An 18,639-nucleotide genomic window follows, 5' to 3' on the forward strand; every position below is an offset into this window, starting at 1 on the left:
TCATCAGATCATCAAAAGGACTGAGATGGAGCGCCCCATTCATTTTCCTAGCCACTATTAACATGTTGCACTTATCTTTTGTGGTTTCCCCCTAACCAACTGTTAACCCTTTGCAGTCAGGGATTCTATCTTCTACATTTTTCATTTTCTGCATTCTGTGATCACCGCCATACTGAGCACAGGAGGCAGTCAGCATGGAGTAAACATGACTTCTAAGTCCTCTACTGAAGGGCATTAATTTTTTTTTGTAGATTTTTCACTTTTAATTACTAAAGTGACTATATCTCACAAAAGTGAACACGACAAAAAGTGAGAAGCTCCTTGATTCCCAATTCCTCTTCTTAAGCTATTTAAAAATGTATATATAAACTCACAAACTATGACTTACAAAAATTAGTTCATGCTATATATTACAATTCAGCAAATTTCTAGGTTGTGTTTATTTGTTTTAAACTTAGATTAAATGCTCTCCAGAAACTGCCAAACCAACATGTGGGTACCTACATCTATCCCATTCTTTTTAGTATATTATTTCCGTTGAATGGATGGGCATATTTTCAAGTTTCTGATATTGCAAAATATTACAGTGAACATCCTTAGACATATATTTTAATTTTTTAATTTTTTGTATTTCTGTAGGATGGCTTTTTTACAGAAAAATTGCTGAGTAGAGATTATTTTGATAGATATCGCCAAACTGCTCTTTGGAGGGGTATTTATCATGAGCTTCACTAAGTGTGTCAAGACTGCTCTCCAAGGCCCTGGAAGGGGTCACCCTGTATGAACATGTTTTTGTAAAACTTGCAAAAGTATATTATAATGGAAATTAGTTAAGACTGCGGCCTCTTTTTATTCCAGTTTTTCCTCTGATACGTTATATATGCTTTACAGTAGCTGTATCTGTTGAGAATGTCTATTCTTTTTCTTAAAAAGGACCCCCTTGTGTCCTTTTTAGGAAACTTGTGTAAGTTTCAGACTTCACAAAATCTGGATCCGCCTCTGCTGGTCTTCCAAAAATTAATTTATGCTCCCAACAGAAGCAGAAGAGAGAGTGCCCGGATTGCCCTGAATGATATTTTGCCCAATGCCTCTTCCCCAGCGACAGTAAAGCGTCAGATTTCATTATCAGCGTGGTCTCACTGAAGCTTGACCTAACTCTTCTGGGTTAGAGCTATTGAAAACTTATGAAGGAAATATTTAACTATGATTACAGACGGAGGTTTACCTTTTCGGTTGGTCCCATGGTGTAATGGTCAGCACTCTGGACTTTGAATCCAGCAATCCGAGTTCGAATCTCGGTGGGACCTCTCTCGGGAACATTTTATAGTTCTTGGGATCATATCTGAACCGGAAAGAAAGCGTTCCTCTGCTTTACACATTTGTGGTCGTGTGCAATAGTACTGGATTCTACGACTCTGTTCAAACAAAAGAACAGAATACTTCTCCTGGGAACTAACGAATTCTTTAAAATTAAGCTTTCCAATCGCACAAAGTTCAATAGCAAGGAGGCTGACTAGAAATGGTCAGCCTCCCAGCAACCTCATGAACTTTTCAGGGCTCGGGCGGAACAGCTCCAGCAGCGCAATTCATTGATGGAGACCGCATCTCAAAACGTCCAAGGTACCAAGGCCTCCTCGCCGCGCCCGCTCCTAAGCCTAAAACCCCACGTGCCGGCCGAGTCGCCGAGCCTCGGCCGGGAGCGCGCTTTCTCCGTCCGGGGTCACTTCTCACCTCCTCTTCCCATTCCCATTTCACCGAGACAGTTCACTCTCCTCTGCCTTCTCTCATTCCTTCTTGTTCTCATCACCCACCCCAAAGGCGAAGCCGGCTTGGAAACTCCTCGAAAGTCTGCAGCCGCGGAGCGCGCAGTTCCTGCCGTCCAAGCAGAAAAACTCACGTCTCTCCCCGCGTCTCCCCTCTCCCGCCGCTCGGGCCCGCGGGAAATGGAGCGAACCTCTGAACGCAACCTCCCCAGAAAGTGTCAAACACCTGCACCCGAAGCACCCGGGAAACGGTTCTATGGAGCTGAGGCTCAGGGTCAAGAAATGTCCCCCTGAAAAAGTACTCTGTGTAGACAGAGATCACGTTGGAGACAAAGCTGATCAAACGTAGAAAGTCCAGTTAGTTCTAGATAGCCATTCATTTGCCATTAGAATGAGAAACGTAGGCGAGTGGGAGGAAAGATTTCCTTCAGCTGGACAGGAACTAAATTAGGAGGAGACAGGTTTCTATGTTCTGTACAAATTAATCTCTTCTATGTCATAATAGGCAACCCTTAAATCCAGTGATCTATTTTCAGGTTCCTTCTTGCTTCAACATTTTAATGTTCTCATATGTAACCAAAAAGTAAATCAAGTCCTACTCTCACCAATTCCAGTAACTCACTAAACTATAAATATTTCATTGACTCATATTATGATTTACCATTGGTTACACAGAGACTTTGTAACAAAGTAAGGTTACTAAGTTTATGAAAACAGATTCTTTTGTTTCCCACTATGAGCACTTGATTGTATCTCTACTTAGATGGTCTGTGATGATGCTAATTGCAGGGGGAAATAACATTTTCTGCTTGGAGTGTTGCCTTAGCAGGTATGGTCCTGTCTTCTTTCAACCGTGTTGATGCTAGTATGATCAAAAGTATCCTCCAAAGTATCCTCTCTCTTCTGAACTGACCTGATAGCCTTCCCAGTGTGGGGTGTTTCTAACTGCATTCTCTCCAACCAATGCCACCTCCAGCCTGTGGTTCTCAGACATCTGCAGCACTAACATCCTAACCCAAAGCCAAAACCTCAAATAGACTCCAGAGTTCCAACCACCCTCCTGGAACTTTAGGAAATGACGTAACAAAAGGGAGAACCACTTCATCTCAAATACTGAAGGAGAATTAATGACATAATCATTATGGTCATATTTAGCATCAAGGACCCATTTGTCCTAGCTCAAATTCAGCAACTCAGACATTATTCCAAGCCTCTAAGTTACAGTAATGAAACATACCTGGCTGGAGGAGGTACCTGCACTCAAGTGACCCAGGGCTGGAGAGAAGGCCAAGGAACAGCTGATATAGGGAGGCAGAACAAGTAACAGACGCATGAGAGGCTGGGAGAGCATGTGGACACTTCTGTAGGGACCTTATCTGGTCTGTGGATCTCTCATTCTTTAAGGAAGCTGAAGGAATCCCTGTGGATATTAACAAGGACTCCCTCCTTGACCGAACTTGTGTCAAGCTCCTCTGAGCCCTCTTACAAACCATCTTTGGCCTGCCCAGGCCAGTTTTAGTAAAGAATCCTGTTGATTCCAGTCTGGGCAAGAATCCCGCTAAGCCAGTTTATCTAGAATCCCCCCAACACCCTTGATGTCCAGTCAAGTTCCCCTTCCTTCACTCTTGATATTTAATCAAGTTTCTTTCAGTAATTTTCCACCCAATGACCCCTTACTCTGCCCCTTTGGCTAAAAATCCTCAGCTGCCTCTGTTGCATTCCGAATGGAGTTTAATCTTCCTGATTGCAATAGTCTTAAAGTCTTCCTTGTCTGTTTGACTCCATCTGGTGCAATTTTTCTTTGACAGTTTCCTCAAAGAACTGATAGACACATCCTGGGAAAACTGCTTTTTCAGAAAAGAGAGCTAACTCAGGATTTGAGGGTGCAATAAATGTAGAGAATGTGTGTCCAATGTAGGCGACTGAATGAATTAATGGTAGCCAATTTCCTGAGGATATAAAAACAGATTTTAAAATTTGTCCAAGATATGAGGATGTGGCTGGTAAAATTTAAGGCAGGAGCAGATTTCCTGGGCTGAACATTTACAGAAATAGAGAGCATTCTGGGTGATTGGATGTAATACATAGATACCTCAGCCAGACACAAAGCTTTAAGATCAACATGAGAAGCATCTGGATGCTTTATTAAATTACAGATTCTAGAGCACACTCCCTGAGATCATAATTTAATAGATCAAGAGTGAGGCCCAGAATTCTTCATTCACAACAAGCACTTGAAGCAGCCTAGAGATCATACTTCAAATACTGCTCTCGCCTTAAAAAAAAAAATAAATAAAGCAAAAAATATTCTATCTTTATAAATGTAACAAATATTTTGTTGTAGTAAAAGAAATGAAAATTAACTTGCACTGCAGTATCACTATCACCTACTAAAATAACAGAGAAGCCAAAGTTGACAACATAGCATAGTGGGGAGGGTGAAGGGAGAAAGGACCTCAGTCATTACTGGCTGGGAGTATAGATTAATAAAATTCCTTTGGAGGGCAGTTTGGCAGTAGGTGTGAATATTTCAAATGCACATATCCTAGGACACAGCAAACTCCTTTTTAGAAATTTATCTTGCAGTATACAAGTATATCTTGCAGTATACAAGTATATCTTGCAGTATACAAATGCACATATTCAAAATTACATATATATGAATAACTTTATACATAAATGTCTCTCTGTATAATATTATATATAAATGTATAAAGTTATTCATTGCAGCATAGTTTGTAAAAGCAAAAGATGGGGGGAAAACCTAAATGTCCAATAGAGGGCTGGTTAAATAATATACAGTAACCCATATGTTGGAATACCATGTGTCCTTGGAAAAGCATAAACTGTCACTTTTTTTTATGATATGGAAAGTACTCCAAGATATATTGCTTAGGGGAAAAGGGTAAGGTACAGACCAATATGCATATTATGTTATCATTTGTGTTACCCCTTTTTGCGATAAAAAGATATATTTACTGCACGTGGTACATATTCATATATGCTTATTATGATTCTGGAAGGAATTAATAACAATGGCTATCTGTGGCAAATGTAATTAGGTGGTTGGAAAATAAGAAAGGATGCAAGAGTTTTCTGTATAGCTTTATATGTATGATATTTTAATAAATATTTAAATAATTTTAAATTAAACTATATTTTATGTATAAAATATTTAAATAACTTTTATTTTATAAAATATTTTATATACATATAAAAATATTTTGCCTCAAAGTTCTGACAAGTTGGAGATCACAGCAGAAACTACACAATATTGACATTCTTCTGTTCTGCTAGAGGAGGAATCCTTGGATCTAACAGGAAATGTCATGTGGGATATATTTTCAGTTTTGTCTCTAACAAACTTGGTGAAAATTGCAGTACAGTTAAAAATAGGCTGAAAATATCCTGCAAGTGTAACACAACATATAATAATTAGTTGTATATATCTAGGCAATGTTTTATTATATCGCTCTTCCTCGAAAAAGTCCGTGTGAATATAAGTATACCTCCCGCTCTGAGGCAAGTTGCTATATTAGATGTTCACAGGCACTATCCACATGACAAGTAGCAAGTGAGTCAGTGAAGAACACCCTGCTCACACAGTGGCTGCCCTGAAGGGATTAAGGTCCAGAGAACCTCACGACGAGGGTGGGATTCGAACCCACGCGTGCAGAGCACAATGGATTAGCAGTCCATCGCCTTAACCACTCGGCCACCTCGTCTGATGATGTTGGGACAAAATCATGTCCTTCATTACTGCAATTCCGTTCTGTCATACTATATCTAATTGCCTTTCTTTTCTGGTTTAATCCTGACTCAATCCTCACAATCAGATATTTTTTATATACATTTCACAGCAACCATAAAACTGAAAATGACACTTAGAGTGGTTCGATTACTTGGCACATACAAAATGAACAGGTAAAACCAGTACACGTCGGTATTTAAATACATAGGTCCTTGTTGAACACATGAATGAATGAACATAGCCAGGATTTCAACCCTGATTTGCTGACGCGGCTCCAGTCAGCTGCCCTGTGTTCTCCCAGAGAGTAGGGTGCCTCTGCCGCTGCACTCTGAATTCGAGGGGCCGAATTCCCTACGTCCTGATTAGAACACGTCCCGGGATTCCTGTTTTCTGGGAGAGACCAGGAAACATCAAAACCTGGCTCTGTAGTTTTTATGTTTGCTTCTGAAATATGCTGGACTGCTGAAAGACTCCTTCATTTCGGTCTTGTTACCTTCTCTGGGGCTTGGGATTCATCAGTCTGCGACACACAGCAACGGGTGAAAACGTGGTTGAAAAAAAGTATCAGCAGAAAATCCGCAAGCGTCCTGACCGGGCCGTTTTGTTTCTAGAGCAGATTGGCGTCTTAGAGCAGATTGGTGGCCCTTCCCCACCAAGAAGGGCCAGGTGGGGAAATCTTCACTAGTGCAGGAGCCAGGACGCCTGGGTCCTGTTGTGGTTCTGTCCCACTCACCGTGTGACCTCGGGCAGGCCACTTCACCAGTTCCATATCCACTCCTTCCCTCTTGCCTCCACAATTCCACCATCACCACCATTCTTCCCCACCCTCCCCACCCCCAGGAGGAAGCTGAACTTGACAACTTCAAATAAACTCAGCATCAATAAACCCCTGTCACTCACTAGGGTTCAACTGCTTTTCTACATTTAGTGCAGAGTTTTGGAGAGAAATTTGAAAAGACTCTCACATGCCCAAATGCTGTAGCTCCTTCCTTCCTATGAAATCTCTACTTCGGTTCTCAACTTTGGAAGAGTGACCCTCTTCTTTCCCTCTCATGTTCCTTTACTGAATTTCATAAACTCACCTTCAACATACAACATACCCTGAACCACTTCTTTCCCACTACAGGTTTTGGCCCATAAGGAGAAGTCCAGGCTCAGTTCCTCCACCTCTCTGCTCTTCTGATGTTAAATATTCATCCCCACAGTTGTACTTCTATTGCCATTTGGCTTCAAGATAACCTGCTCCTCTGCTGATCCAGGTCAGCTTCCTGCAGTTCTTGTTCCCAACTGCTCTGATTCCCAGGCACCCTAGGCAGGGCTCCCACATCTAGAGCTTTATCACTAGTCACCCTGACCTGTGCTCCACGTGCTCCTGAATGACTTTAGGCCCCATATAATATCATATTTGTTTGTTTTGAGTGACCTCCCTAGAGAATTCTCCAACTCTTTGTGAGACCAGAAATGTCACAAAGAGTGCACTATCTAGGGGCTAATTGTTGGGAAGTAGGAGGTCCATCAGAGCTTCTAGTCAATCATAATTGGTGAACATTTCCTTTAATTTTCCAGTTTTTAGAGCTGCATTCTTTGCATTACTTGACTTGTGGCTGCTTCCTCCATCTCCAAAGCCTTCAGTGTAGCATCTAGCTTCAGTCCACACATTGCCTTCTTCTTCTTTGCTTCCCTCTTATAAAGACAGTTGTGATTATATTTAGGACCCATCCAGATAATCCAGGATAATTTTCCCATACCAAGACCCTTGATTTATTCATATCTTCACTCTCCTTTACCAAATAAGGTAACATTTACACGTTCCAGGGTTTAGGACCTAGATATCTTTGACGGCTGTAATTTGGCTTACACAGTACATATATTTTTGAACCCAGTGATATAACTCCTGGGCATATCTCCGAGATATTTAGGGAAAACTTTACAACGATGCTTACTGTAAACAGGCACAGCATCTAATTTTGTCTTCAATCTAGTCATTAGTCCTCCTCTTTTCTCTTCTCTACTCTTCTCATTCTAAATATTATTAATGTGTGAGTTCTCCCACAGAAAATCCAGAGTATTTGGGCTTGGTGTGATCTCTAGTTTTTATTTTCAATCCTTCTTGAACACTATTTTTCCACTCTCATAGCTTTTTCCTCTTTACCTTCTCCTGCCAAAAATCCATAAAGAACAATTTAACCTAAAGTAGGTTTTGGAAATTTCTACTTCCATAGGTAACAAAAAACCTTTTTTCCCATCGAAAAATTACCTGGATCCTTATTTTCTCTAACAGCAGTGAGCCTGTTATCCAGACCATGTTTTCTGAGAAAAAGTATTTAAAGAACATTTTTCTGTAATATGATTGATTTCACAGAGGGGTCATATTTTTCCCTGTGGTTCCCCTTGTATCTTCAGAGATCCTTATGACCAGTAAATAATATACAGTCCCAAAGACATGGGGAATTCCTGAGCTGGGGAAGATGGTGGTTATCAAAGGGATACAACTAGATTACTCCAGGCTGAGAAGTTCCAGTTTAATACCAACAACAATAAGAATAGCCACCAAATAGTAAAAGCACACTCTGTTCTAGGTCCCAGTGAATAAAAGTTTTGTACATTTCTTCTTTAAACCTCACAACAGTCATGAAATATAGGTATTATCATTTTCAGTTTACATGTGAAGAAACTGAGATTTAGAGAGATTAAATAACATATCCAACCCAGGCACCTGAGACATCTCCAAGGCCATTTCAATCCCCAAATCTGGCAGGTTGCAAGGCTCTGTAAACAAATAGATAATACTGTTCCCCTTTTCTCCCTAGGCCAGTGTTCTCTATTGCAAAATCCAAGCAGTGTTTGCTCCTGAAAAAATGTCTGTCTCACATTAGGCTTCACTGGACTTTCTCATTCAGAAAGCAGAATTGCCCAGCATGACCTCTGGGGAGGGTAAAGGGATCTTGCTAATTTGCTCCTTAGGCCTCTTTTGTGGTTTCTTAAAACCTTTTAAAAACTTTCTGAGGAGATGTTAAAATGAGTATAAATTGAAGAAGAAGAAATATATGCTATAGAGCATTGCCCTGTGGAGAGTATGGACCTGAAATCTGGCCCTGTCAGTACTGATCTTGAGGATGTTTGGGCATCTCCAGAGGGAGCTGCAAGTTGGAGGGACAGAGGCAAGACTCCACCATTGGATTTGAGAGTATTTTAGGAGGGGAAATGCCAATAAAACAATCCAGATATCACTTCTCATTGCCTTGTCTGCCTAAGAACAAAATGGAAAAACAACAACAACAAACAAAAAACAAAAACAAAAAAAATAGAAAGAGAAAAAAGAGAACTCCCACTTAAGTGTAGAAACACTAAATCAGGGGATTCAGGTCACATACAATTCTCTAGTACTCTGAAGATAAAAGCTTACCAAAAACTAGTTCATTTAATTTTCCTTTTCCCACATAAAAAGATTCTTGTTGAACTTTGATAGTGCATCTTGATGCTCTGTATTAGCCACTATACATCATATCTCAGGAAACAATAACGAATTGCTCTTTTCTTTTACTTCAAGGTTAATCATGATATCCTTGGTAAACACTTTACCGTGGAAGGGAAATCTCTTGTGGAGATAAACCCCAGGCAGAAACAGGAAGAGGAACCCCCCAGCGACTGAAATAACATATCTCTGAACACTGTTCTTGTGTTTGAAAACTTCATATTGAAGTATAACAAACATACAGAAAAAGTACACAAATTACACTTGGCAACTTTTCATACAGTGAACCCATTTGTGTAACCAACACCCAGATGAAGAAAGAGAACATTCCCAGTATCCCAGAAGCTCTTCTCCTGTCCTCTTCTAGCCACTACCCACAAGACAGGAACTGACTTAATTTCTTATACCATACATTAGTTTGGGCAGTTTTAAAATTTCATACAAAAGGAATCATATACTCTGTTAGTTTCTTTTCACGCAACAAGTTGATGTTTGTGATTTCCACCCCCTTACCCCTATTTGCTTTGGGAATATCAGAGGAGGTAGGACTCAGTTAAAAAAACAAAAACAAGTTCCCCAGCCCAAATTCTCATCCTGACCATCAGCTCCCTCATCCACTTCTGTTGAGCAGAATCCCAGTGTTGGGTGTTTATTAACTGGACATGAGGACAGACTCAGTCTAGGAGAGTGTGAACAAGACAGTGGCTTAGAAAGTAAAAAGGACTCAAAAAAATGAGGGAGACATTTCAAACAGACATAGGAAGCCAGTTTGAAGGGACTCCCAGTGGCCAAATCTGGGACTATTTGTGCACCAAAGTAGTTAAGTATCATAATCAATTATAAAGCATCAAAAAACTAGAAATCCATACAAATGATTGTTTAGTAACATGCCAAGCACTGACTGTAAATATGGTGGAAGGACTGGAGTTGGAAAATCATTATTCTGTAACAATCGTAATGGATTTGCTCAGACTGCGCATGTTAAATCTTGGGGGAGATTTTGATGAGGAACAGGATATTTGCAGTCTGAAATCACTGTCCTACAAAGCAGGGATCAAAAGGATCAAAATTAACCTCACCAGTGAGTGACAGAGAGTCCTCACCTGTCTCCAGGTATGGTACTTTGAGAAGCACACAGCATTATCTACGTAGTAATCCACTGGGGAATGCATAGTCTGAATCTAATCAGGAGAAAACATCATGTCAAAAACCAAAGTGAAAGACATTCTATTTTTAAAAATAAAAGAAAAAATACACTATTATTGAAATGGCACATTAATGTCATGGAAAAAAAAGAAAGGCTGAGGAAATGTCCCAGATTAAAGAAAACTAAAGGCATGTCATCTAAATACAATACCTGACACTAGACTAGATCCTGTACTCTAGGGGGTAATTGGTCAAATTGGAATGCAGACTGTAGATTAAATACAGCTATTTATTTAATGTTAAATTCACTGAAGTTCATGATCATACAGTGGTTATGTAGTAAAGTATTTAAGGGTAAGTGAACATGATATACTGCAGCTTGCTCTCACATGGGAGAGAGAGGGAGGACATGGGGTAAAATATTAACAATAGCTAAGTCTGGGTAAAAGGTATATGGTTATTTGGGGTAATATTTTTATTTTTTTCAAAATTTTAATAAGTTTGAAATTCAGAGGGAGAAAAAGAGAGACTGCGCTGGACGTGCCAGAGAAATCAATGCATGTGAATTGGGCCCGGGCCAACTCTTTAAAGTATAGGAAGCTTCCCCGCTTCCCAAACCTTCCGAGGTACTAATAATTCTTCATAGCTCCCTGGTTCCCAAGGGATTGGTCGCGGAGAAACAGAAGCCAGTCCTGCCTTGCCTGCTCACCTTTTATCTAAATAACATCCCAGCCCAGCCCAGCCCACACTCGACTAGCTCCGCAAGGCAAGGGGACTCCAGGGTTTTGCCGGAGGTAAGTGTTGCTAAATTGGACGATCTGGGCGCCTACGGTCCAGGACATCGTGAGCTCGCTGGGATGTTCCCTGCCATCACCACGAAACACTCAGTGGATTTTTCTGGCTTCCGGAAATGGAGATGATTTGAGGGTCTTTGTTCCAAGGGAGTTGGTGCTGGACGCGGGAACTGGAGCTCTGCAGGCGCGGACCCGCTTTGACTCCACCTCTGCTCCCTTCCCAACGCCACCTCCTCAGTGGGTACCCCGGCTGCCCAGCTACCTGAAGCCTTACATGTGGAAAGGGCAGGAATGGAGGGAGGCTGGAGAGAGTGAGAGACAACAGATTGTCGAGACAACAGATTGCCTCTTTTCAGCCTCCTTCCTTTGGAGTCTCATTCTGTTGCTTTCGTATGAGGCCGCTGCTCAGTCTGTTTCGCAAATGGAGAATTTTACGCAAATGGAGAATTTTACATTCACGTTTCCTCTGCAATTTACTAAATCTTTGAGAAGCAAAGAAATAATGATTATAAATCACGAAAGGAATCCGAAGAAAATCAGTTGCAGTTGGGGGTGTAGCTCAGTGGTAGAGCGCGTGCTTAGCATGTACGAGGTCCCGGGTTCAATCCCCGGCACCTCCACCAGTTTTGAGAGGATGCATTTGTGATCAAACCACTTTTCCTTTCATCTCTCCCTTTAAACCTGGTGTCTTCTTTCATTCAATTTTCTGCCTACCTGTACTGCCTTTGTAGTACCCAGTTTCGCCCCTAGAGCGTTGCCACCACCAGAAATGTCCTAAATCCTACGTGACAAGCGTTTTTGAAAGATAATTGGCCTGATTTCCTTGGATGCCAAGTTAAAAACAGAAAAGAAGAAAACAGAAAACAACAGACTCTCGGTTTCATTCACTTTCTTCTGAATTCTGAAGAGTTCTTAGAGCAAAAACCAAACTGGAAGTGGAATAGCAGAAAAATATCTTATGATTTTTTCCTTACTAGTGTCCGACCACCCCATACTTAGTTTTCTTAAATCACTAGATATGGAAGCAGTGGGCTCCAGTCATAACCACAAGGTTCTATGCACAGAGAAACAATAAAGCACTGTCTGTCATTGTACGTGATGCCTTCCAAGTCTAAACTGAATGATACAGAGTGAATGAAGACTGGCTGCTTCAGTGAATCCAGACCATTGCTGCTTTGCTGAGATAACTTATTGGGAGTGTGAGAGATCAAGCATCTAAATATCTCCTGTTCAAGAAAATTTCAATCAAAATAAATGACATGGGCTCATTTCAGAAATAAATCTGAGTGAACGACCACTTCCACTTTGCCAACACAAACAAGTATCCCACAATAACAATATGTCTTAACCAACCTAAAAATCAAAGCTGATTTGCTTAGGCCCACCTAGTCTGAAACATTGGTTTCATAATATGAGAGGGGAAAAAAATAAGTTGTCCCTTTTAAACGTATTGATTTCTAGGAATTAGTTTTTATTCTGGAAAATAATTCTGTACAATATATATTTTTAGTAAGTTTTTATCATCTGTACCACCTATTTAAGTCACTTTAAGTGTATCTGTGGTCACAGAGATTTAATTTCTTCATGACAAGATAAGGATATCCACTATCGTTACTATTTTAATGCTATAATGGAGGTACTAATCAAGGAATTTAGCATGAAAAAGTAATTAGAGGAGCAGGTAGTGGATAGGAAGGGATAAAGCTCTCTCTATATATCTTGGTAGGGTTATATATCTAGAAGCTACTCCTCAGAACAGAAAAGCTACTACAAATGGACAATTTAGTAAAGAACCTGGTTGTAAAATTAATACACACACACACACACACACACACACAGGTCTTCCTACATCCAGACTTTGGAGGTTTTTGGTTATTGATTCATTATTTTGAAAGCTGACAAATGAAGGAAAAGAATCAAGTACTTATACTACCTCTCATACAGAATGTATGTCAGGATAAACATACAGTTGATGAGGAAAATTTTTTTTCTTTAGAAGAATGACAGCTAATACATGCAGGAGGAACGATAAAATAGAGTCAACATTTTGCAACTGATATTGCTATAATGCATCCTGGTCACAGTCATCAGTGGTTGCTACAACCATGAGGTGAAATTGGATGGGGGAGCTCTAGAACAGATGGAGCAGGCTGACACACCCGATCAATTCCTCTCTAAAAGTGAGACTGCTACACAACATGTGCCTCTTGACACAGTGAAATAGAACATGCCTGGGACCACCAATGAAATACTTTTATTAAAAAATTAGTGCTTTGTCTAGTCTAATAGATGGAACCATCTGTTTACAGTAAATATTGGGAATATAGGAATATATTTAATAACATCACAAAAATGCAATCAGTCAAATCCAGAATGTGGGACATTCTGGACAAACTGACCCTCAAGAAAGAAATGGCATGGGGGAAAAAGGGAGGTGGAACTGATACAGATTAGATGACATGTAAGGAGAATAATAGACAAATGCAACATATCTGGATCCTGATTCAAACAAAGTAATTGGAAAAAGAAACAATCAAACACATACTGAGGATCTGATTATATTAAGAAGTTTTATTATTTTTGCTGGTTGTGATGTTATTGTGGCAGTGTTAAAAAAGAAAGTTTATAACTATTAGTTGTACATGGGAAAATATTTATAGTTGAGATTAATATCTGGAACTTGATTTTTATTCCAGGAGGGGAAAAAAAAGCACAAAAAGAGACAAAGAACAGCAAAACTATGATAAATGCCAAAGTTGGGTGGTAAGTACATGGTTATTCATTATAGTGTGATTTCTACTTTGTTTTAAAATGTCCAAAACAAAAAGCTAAACATTTAATACTTTATATATATAATATACTTTATATTGTATATTAAATATATTTAAATTTTTATTTTCATCAAAGAATGGCTTCTATTTCTTTTTTGTTTTTTCTTCTTTCTCTAGTTCCTTTAGGTGTAAGGTTAGATTGTTCATTTGAGATTTTTCTTGTTTCTTGAGGTAAGATTGTATTGCTATAAACTTCCCTCTTAGAACAGCTTTTACTACATCCCATAGATTTTTGGATCATTGTCATTTGTCTCTAGGTATTTTTTGATTTCCTCTTTGATTTCTTCAGTGATCTCTTGGTTATTTAGTAATGTATTGTTTAGCCTCCATGTGTTTGTGTTTTTTATGTTTTTTTCCCTGTAATTCATTTCTAATCTCATAGCGTTGTGGTCAGAAAAGATGCTTGATATGATTTCAGTTTTCTTAAATTTACTGAGGCTTGATTTGTGACCCAAGATGTTATCTATCCTGGAGAATGTTCCATGGGCAATTGAGAAGAAAGTGTAATCTGCTGTTTTTGGATGGAATGTCCCATAAATATCAAATAAATCTATCTGGTCTACTGTGTCATTTAAAGCTTCTGTTTCCTTATTTATTTTCATTTTGGATGATCTGTCCATTGGTGTAAATGAGGTGTTGAAGTCCCCCACTATTTTTGTGTTACTGTCGATTTCCTCTTTTATAGCTGTTAGCAGTTAGTTGCCTTATGTATTGAGGTGCTCCTATGTTGGGTGCATATATATTTATAATTGTTATATCTTCTTCTTGGATTGATCACTTTATCATTATGTAGTGTCCTTCCTTGTCTCTTGTAACATTCTTAAAGTCTATTTTATCTGATATGAGTATTGTTACTCCAGCTTTCTTTTGATTTCCATTTGCATGGAATATCTTTTTCCATCCCCTCACTTTCAGTCTGAATGTGTCCCTAGGTCTGAAATGGGTCTCTTGTGGACAGCATATATATGGGTCTTGTTTTTGTATCCATTCAGCAAGCCTGTGTCTTTTGGTTGGAGCATTTAATCCATTCACGTTTAAGGCAATTATCTATATGTATGTTCCTATGACCATTTTCTTAATTGTTTTGGGTTTGTTTTTGTAGGTCCTTTTCTTCTCTTGTGTTTCCCACTTAGAGAAGTTCCTTTAGCATTTGCTGTAGAGCTGGTTTTGTGGTGCTGAATTCTCTTAGCTTTTGCTTGTCAGTAAAGCTGTTGATTTCTCCATGGAATCTGAATGAGATCCTCCTGGGTAGAGTAATCTTGGTTGTAGGTTCTTCCCTTTCATCACTTTACATATATCATGCCACTCCCTTCTGACTTGTAGAGTTTCTGCTGAGAAATCAGCTGTTAACCTTATCAGAGTTCCCTTGTATGTTATTTGTCATTTTTCCCTTGCTGCTTTCAATACTTTTTCTTTGTCTTTAATTTTTGCCAATTTGATTACTATGTGTCTCGGCATGTTTCTCCTTGGGTTTATCCTGTATGGATTCTGTGCTTCCTGGACTTGGGTGGCTATTTCCCATGTTAGGGAACTTTTCAACTATAATCTCTTCAAATATTGTCTTGGGTCCTTTCTCTCTCTCTTCTCCTTCTGGGACCCCTATAATGTGAATGTTGTTGTGTTTAATGTTGTCCCAGAGGATTCTTAGGCCGTCTTCATGTCTTTGCGTTCTGTTTTCTTTATTCTGTTCTGCGGCAGTGAATTCCACCATTCTGTCTTGCAGGTCACTTACCTGTTCTTCTTCCTCAGTTATTCTATTGATTCCTTCTAGTGTAGTTTTCATTTCAGTTATTGTATTTTTCATCTCTGTTTGTTTGTTCTTTAATTCTTCTAGGTCTTTGTTAAACATTTCTTGCATCTTCTGGATCTTTGCCTCCATTCTTTTTCCGAGGTCCTGGATCATCTTCACTATCATTATTCTGAATTCTTTTTCTGGAAGGTTGCCTATCTCCACTTCATTTAGTTGTTTTTCTGGGCTTTTATCTTGTTCCTTCATCTGGTACATAGCCCTCTGCCTTTTCATCCTGTCTCTCTTTCTGTGAATGTGGTTTTTGTTCCACAGGCTGCAGGATTGTAGTTCTTCTTGTTTCTGCTGTTTGCCCTCTGGTGGATGAGGCTATCTAAGAGGCTTATGCAAGTTTCCTGATGGGAGGGACTGGTGGTGGGTAGAGCTGACTTGCTCTGGTGGGCAGAGCTCAGTAAAACTTTAATCCGCTTGACTGCTGAAGGGTGGGGCTGGGTTCCCTCCCTGTTGGTTGTTTGGCCTGAGGCAACCCAACAATGGAGACTACCTGGGCTCTTTGGTAGGGCTAATGGCAGACTCTGAGAGGGCTCAGGCCAAGGAGTCCTTCCCAGAACTTCTGCTGCCAGTATCCTTGTCCCCACGGTGAGCCACAGCCATCCCCCCGCCTCTTCAGGAGAACCCCCAACACTAGCTGGCAGGTCTGGTTCAGTCTCCCCTGTGGTCACCGCTCCTTCCCCTGGGTTCCAATGTGCACACTACTTTGTGTGTGCCCTTCAAGGGTGGAGTCTCTGTTTCCCGCAGTTGTGTCGAAGTCCTGCAATCAAATCCCAGTAGCCTTCAAAGTCTGATTCTCTAGGAATTCCTCCTCCTGTTGCCGGACCCCCAGGTTGGGAAGCCTGACATGGGGCTCAGATCCTTCACTCCAGTGGGTGGACTTCTGTGGTATAAGTGTTTTCCAGTCTGTGAGTCACCCACCCAGCAGTTATGGGATTTGATTTTACTGTGATTGCGCCCCTCGTACCGTCTCATTGTGGTTTCTCCTTTGTCTTTGGATGTGGGGTATCTTATTTGGTGAGTTCCAGTGTCTTCCTGTTGATGATTTTCCAGTAGCTAGTTGTGATTCTGGTGTTCTTATAAGAGGGAGTGAGAGCACGTCCTTCTACTCTGCCATCTTGGTTCCAATCTCGCAATCCTCCCTTTCTTGAGCAAGGATTAAATTAGCCTTTTACATGTTAAGATTGAACAATCGTGATTTATTTAACATTTTGAATATAGAAGCTAAAAATAGGTATTGTGGGGTTACGAGGTTAGGAAACAGAAGCTGGTCTTTCAATAAAATAAAATTACAGTTAAAGTTATTGAACTTAGCATAGGGAAGGCCTACTTAAGACACACAAAGAAACCACTACATAAATAAAAATATTGGTTCACTTGCCTTGGTCAAATTTAATATGACCTTTTGACAAACTGATAAACCAGGATAGACCATTTATATTTATATAAGCTACATATGATGAAAATTGTTATTAAAAATAAATAAGAAGCTTCTACAAATCAATTTCCAAAGGAAACCAATTAAAAATAAATAAAATAGTTTATTTTTTATTATCTAATCAACAATTTGGATGAAGGTGGAACTTATGTAAGGCAACCTTGATTGTTGAATATATTAACGTGCAGTGAAATTTGTAATTGGGTGTGTGTGGTGTCTGTGTTTCAATCTAAAATGAACTGCAAGTGCCATTTATTTTGACTTAAAATATTTTGGACAAGAGAATTTAATATCTTGTCCCAAAACTCTCCCGTTAGCTAATAGGCACTTATTTTGAAGTCAATCTGATAAATTATAGTACCATTTATAGCTTTATACTTCAAGTTAGAAAGAAAGAATGGAAGGATGGAAGGAAGGAAGGAAGGGAGGAAGGAATTTCATGTTGTGTTTTTGCCAAAACAAAATTTTAAAAAATTTAAAGGACAATTAGCAAAGTCTGAATAAGGCCTGTATATTAGATAACAGTATGATATCAATGTTAATTTCTGATTTTGGTACTGTGGTTATATTAGAGAATACTATTATTAGGAAACATACACTGAAGTAGGTAGAGGTAAAGGATCATCATGTCTGCAACTCTCAATGATTTATATATATACATATATAATAAATTAAATGAGATTAAATATTCAGATCTGGGAAATTTGAATGATGATAAATAGGAATTCTTTGTCCTGTTCTTGCAACTTCTCTGTAAAGATAAAATTACTTTAAAAGTATAGTTAAAAGAAAAGGTAAGAATAAAATATAACTTCAGATAATCAAATCCCTTAACAAAAGCCCACATTTGGTGAATGGCAGATCCAGGAAATGGATAGATACTTTATCACCTAAAACTCGATGCTCCTTTCTCTTCTGTGCATGGTCAGTCACTTTATTGCCAGCCTTTTCTCTGCATTCATATATAGACAGATTTTGGTTTTTTACAAGAACAGTTTGGTCCATTGAATGAATGGTGCTTTCTTTAGAGGGGAGAAAACATCTCTGAATTGAATTGAGAGCCACTTCACTTTTTAACCTATGCCCCAGTGCAGAATCTTAGGAGTTTTCTGTCGCGTTTGCACTGTAAGGAGACCAACTGAGCTCTTTGCTGAGTATGAGGAGACTACAAAGCTCCATTAAACCTCGTTACAAAACCGCACTTGGGGTTCAAATAACCTTAGAAGAGCTGACCTCGAATTTCTCTTATTTTGGTAGTTAAGAACTTCCAATAAGAAACAGAATGGAGAGTTAAAATTTCCAAAGAGAACTCCCTGTTAGCACAAATACCTTCTCACTAAAACATTGGTGAATTCATCATCATTAGATAGAGAGAGAAAGGATAGGATTATGAATTATTGATCTAAAATTAAGGAAAAGGAATGGATGCATTTACTTTATTTCTGTCAAAGTTTTACTCTAAAACTGTCTTGGGAAAAAAGTCACTGTCAGCAATGCTTCCCCTGGAGTTGTAGAAATAGGTTCTTTCTCATTTGGGGGGATTTTCTCCCTAAAACTTGATGCCAGTTCCCTTTTATTATTTTTTACATTTATGTTTTCTGCACCTCTGGTTAAGTTGCTTAAAATCTACTCTTTTTCATTTT

The 18,639-nt window shown here is 39.3% G+C and overlaps 3 non-coding genes across 3 annotated transcripts; 2 read left to right on the top strand and 1 right to left on the bottom strand.

Moving 5' to 3' along the window:
* The first annotated feature begins 1,235 nt into the window (after positions 1-1,235).
* On the top strand, positions 1,236-1,307 carry TRNAQ-UUG (transfer RNA glutamine (anticodon UUG)). The gene has a single exon. It is a non-coding gene; the product is annotated as a tRNA-Gln (tRNA).
* Positions 1,308-5,406: 4,099 nt separating this feature from the next.
* TRNAS-GCU (transfer RNA serine (anticodon GCU)) lies at positions 5,407-5,488 on the bottom strand. Its single transcript has one exon. It is a non-coding gene; the product is annotated as a tRNA-Ser (tRNA).
* Positions 5,489-11,477: 5,989 nt separating this feature from the next.
* On the top strand, positions 11,478-11,549 carry TRNAA-AGC (transfer RNA alanine (anticodon AGC)). Its single transcript has one exon. It is a non-coding gene; the product is annotated as a tRNA-Ala (tRNA).
* Positions 11,550-18,639: the final 7,090 nt, after the last annotated feature.

Source organism: Delphinapterus leucas, chromosome 10 (assembly GCF_059928025.1).
Source record: "Delphinapterus leucas isolate spDelLeu-1000000601 "Yukka" chromosome 10, BTC_Dleu_Yukka2, whole genome shotgun sequence".
NCBI classification, from domain to species: Eukaryota; Metazoa; Chordata; class Mammalia; order Artiodactyla; family Monodontidae; genus Delphinapterus; species Delphinapterus leucas.